Source organism: Macaca fascicularis, chromosome X (assembly GCF_037993035.2).
Source record: "Macaca fascicularis isolate 582-1 chromosome X, T2T-MFA8v1.1".
In the NCBI taxonomy this organism is placed as follows: Eukaryota; Metazoa; Chordata; class Mammalia; order Primates; family Cercopithecidae; genus Macaca; species Macaca fascicularis.
In genome coordinates this window covers 81584055-81588266 of record NC_088395.1, presented here as the reverse complement: position 1 = coordinate 81588266, position 4212 = coordinate 81584055, and the positions used below count along the sequence as shown (strand labels likewise).

At 36.8% G+C, this 4212-nt stretch overlaps 1 non-coding gene across 1 annotated transcript; it reads right to left on the bottom strand.

Moving 5' to 3' along the window:
- Positions 1-396: 396 nt before the first annotated feature.
- LOC123571427 (U6 spliceosomal RNA) lies at positions 397-501 on the bottom strand. The gene has a single exon (XR_006695591.1). It is a non-coding gene; the product is annotated as a U6 spliceosomal RNA (small nuclear RNA).
- Positions 502-4212: the final 3711 nt, after the last annotated feature.

The following is a 4212-nucleotide window of genomic DNA, read 5'->3' as shown; positions in this document are numbered from 1 at the left end:
TTATGAAATAGGGTAGAGAACTGATAGAGATAAGAAAAGTATTGCTAGCTTTGCCAGATTAAGCAAATTTCTTCTGGTGGTCTTTACTAACAGACATAGAGAAAAAAGGCATTTGCCAAATCAATAGCTACATAGCAGATACCAGAAGATATATTAATTTGTTCAAGCAATGAAACCACATCTGGTGCAGCAGCTGCAACTGGAGTCACTACCTGGTTAAGCTTTTGAAAATCCACTGTCATTCTCCAAGATTCACCTTTTTAAAAAATTGACACATAATAATTATACATATTTATAGGGTACAATATGATGGATGTTTCCATAAATGTATAAATTGTATAGTGATCGAATCATGGTAATCACCATATCCATCACCTTAAGCATTTATCATTTCTCAAAAATATGAAATACTTCACAAATTTGCATGTCATCTTTGCACAGGGGTCATGATGATCTTCTCTGTATTGTTCCAATTATAGTATATGTGTTGCTGAAGCAAGCAAAAAATCCCTGTGTTTTCTGTAGAGGCCAAATAGGTAAGTTGAATGGGGATATGGTGGGAATCATCACCCTTGCATTTTTCAAGCCCTCGGTGGTGGCACTGATCTCTACAATCCCTCCAGGAATGTAGTATTGCTTTTGGTTTAATATTTTTCTAAGCAGAGGCAGTTCTAGTGACTTCCACTTCACCTTTTCTACCATAATAACCCTCAATCCACAAGCCAGGGAATCAATGTGGGGATTCTACCAGTTGCTGATTGTGTCTATTCCAATTATATATCCCAGAACTGGGGAAATTACCAGAGGATGGGTTCAGGAAACTACTGGGTTCACTATGAGGTAGATGTGAGTTAAAACTCCATTAAATAACTGACCCCCATAAGCCCCTAATCTGACTGGTGGACCACAGTGCCATTTTGAGTCTCCTGGAATTCATGTCAGTTCAGAGCTGGTGTTCAGTAATTTCTGAAAAGTCTGATTATTTCATTTCCCCCAGTGTCCTCTTTACTATTGTAAGTAGTCATTAGTGCATTTAAACCTAATCAGATCAGAGAAGCAATTTCAGAAACTTCAGAACCAATTCGGAAAACCCATCCTTAAGATTCTGTTCCTCTAGAACCACTCTTGGTAACAAAATCTATGTCAGTCAGCGTTCTTCAGAAAAATAGAAAAAATAGTACAAGTAGAATCTTATTTTAAAGATAACTCTCATAAATAAGATTTATGATTTATATTTTATCTTTATTATATTTATCTTTTTAATTTCGTCTTTATAAAACTTATAAGTGAGTTGTCTTTAAAAATTGGCTCATGCAATTGTGGGGGCTGGCAAATCTGAAATCCACAGGGCAGGCCGCCAGACTAGAAACTCTGCAGGAGATGATGCTACAGTCTTGAGGCAGAATTCCTTCCCTTACAGGAAACATCATTTTTGCTCTTAAGGCCTTCAAGTGATTGGATGAGGCCCACCCACATTATTGAGGGTAATCTCCTTTACTTCAAGTCAACTGATTTGTACATGTTAACCACATCTATAAATTACCTTCCCAGCAACATCTAGATTAGTATTTGATTTAATAACTGGGTAGTATAGCATAGCCAAGTTGACACTTAAAAAAATAACAATCACGGGCCAAACGCGGTGGCTCACGCCTGTAATCCCAACACTTTGGGAGGCCAAGGCGGGCGGATCACCTGAGGTTGGGAGTTTGAGACCAGCCTGACCAACATGGAGAAACCTCCTCTCTACTAAAAAATACAAAATTAGCCAGGTGTGGTGGCATATGCCTGTAACCCCAGCTACTCTGGAGGCTGAGGCAGGAGAATCGCTTGAACCTGGGAGGCAGAGATTGCAGTGAACCGAGATCGCACCATTGCACTCCAGCCTGGGCAACAAGAGTAAAACTCCGTCTCAAAAAAAAAAAAAAAAAAAAAAATTAACAATCACAACACTCTATATTCCGTTTCATTGCCTTATTTTTCTTCTAACTTATCTCCATATAACATATTCTATATTTTATTTAGGCATTTGGGGTTTTATCTGTTTCCTCACAACTTCAATGCAATCTCCAGAGGGAAGGGATTTTTGTCTACTTTGTTCAGTTTGCTCTGGTTTGAATGTGTCCCCTCCAAAATCCAGGTGCTGAAACTTAATGGCCAATGTGATGGTATTAAGAGGTGGGACCCTTGAGAGGTAATTAGGTAAATTAGGTTAAGGTCCTTAGAAAAGATTCTTCATTTATCATTTGGCTCACCTGCCCTTCTGCCTTCCACCATGTGAGAACGTCATGTTCCCTTAACAAGGAGAATGCAGCAACAAAGTTCCATCTTGGAAGCAGCCCTCACCAGAAAATTGAACATTACCAGTGCCCTGATCTTAGAGTTACCAGACTCCAGAACTGTGAGAAGATAAATTTCTGTTATTTATAAATTACCCAGTCTCAGGTATTCTTTTATAGCAGTACAAACAGACTGAGACACTGTTGCATACATAGCCCCTAGAATAGTGGCTGGCACATATTTTGGAGTAAATAAATATCTGTGGAATAAATTAGTAAGTTTGTTGAAGTTATTCAGAAAGCAATTTGGCAACATCTGGTAATATTGAAGATGTGCATTTAAGGATATTCATTACAACATAGTTTACAATACCAAAAAGTTGAAAACTAGCCAAATGTCCCTTGATAGTGGAATGGGTTTTTAAAAATTGTGTTATATTCATACAAAGTAATTCTCTTGTTCAGTTAAAGTGAGTTAGATAAAACTACATGTAGAAACACAGATAAGTTTCAAGGACAAATTTTTTTTTTTATTTTTAGATAAGGGTCTCGCTCTGTCGCCCAGGCTGGAGTGCAGTTGTTGGCCCACTGCAACCTCCACCTCCCAGGTTCAAGCAATTCTTGTGCCTCAGCCTCCAGCCTCCTGACTAGCTGGGATAACAGGCATGCATCACCATAACCAGCTAATTTTTGTATTTTTAGTAGAGACAGGATTTCACTGTGTTGACCAGGCTGGTCTAGAACTCCTGACCTCAAGTGATCCACCCACCTTGGCCTCTCAAAGTGCTGGGATTACAGGTGTGAGCCACCATGCCTGGCCCAAAACCAAAATAGTAAATAGAAAAAGTTGCAAAATGACATGTACAGTATGATACTGTAAAATTTAGCAGTATATAAGAAAATACCATATAATGCTTATGGATGCATATTAATGTAGGAGGGGATACTTGCCAATATCAGGTTATCTGTAGGGAGGGAAAGAGATTGATGAGATGGGTCGGGGACTTTAATTTTACCCATAAATGTTGTATTCTTTAAAATTTTTTAAAATATGAAACATTTTAATATTCATTAAGTCTAGGTGGTAGAAGCATGAATGCTTGATTTTTTAATGCATTTGTGTGCTTGAGATATTAAAAACAAAAATCAAAATATAATAGAAAATATTTCAAATATCAACTACAAAAAAAACTCAGAATTAAAACCTGCGAATCATAAAAGATCTGTATGAAAAAATCTTCTATACACTTTTAAGGGATACAAAGCCTTTGATACATACCCTATTATTGGATAGGATGACTCATATTATACATATGTTAATTCTTCTCTTTATATTAGTCTATAAGTTTAATTTGATACTAATCAAAACACCAGTCGAATTTTTGAAATGAGACAAACTGATTCTAAAGTCCATATAGCAAAAAGGGACATTCAAGAAAAGCCCGAAAGTTCTATTTTAAAAAAAGAGTAATGAGGAGGGATTGACCTTATGAGATATTAAAATATACTATAAAGACACAGAAATTAAAAGAGCTGTGTGGTACTAATACATGAATTAAATGCCCAAACCATACCTGACATCTGACCACTTCTGTTTATCATGCTGTACCTCCCTAGTCAAAGTCACTATTTTATCTCACCTAAATTACTACAGCATCCTCGTAAATGGTCTCCATACTTGCTCTCTGCCACTCCTCCTCTTCACAGTCCATTCTCCACACAGTAACTAGAGTGATCTTTTAGAAATATAGACTATGTCATTCCCCATCTTAAAACCATTAATAAATAAATAGACACATCAATGAAACAAAACTGAGTTCAGAAATAGGTTCAAATATCTAAAAGAAACGGGTATATGATAAAGTTGGAATGTCATATCAGTAGAGAAAAGATAGTGTTGGGACAACTAGATAGTTACCTGAAAAAAAATATT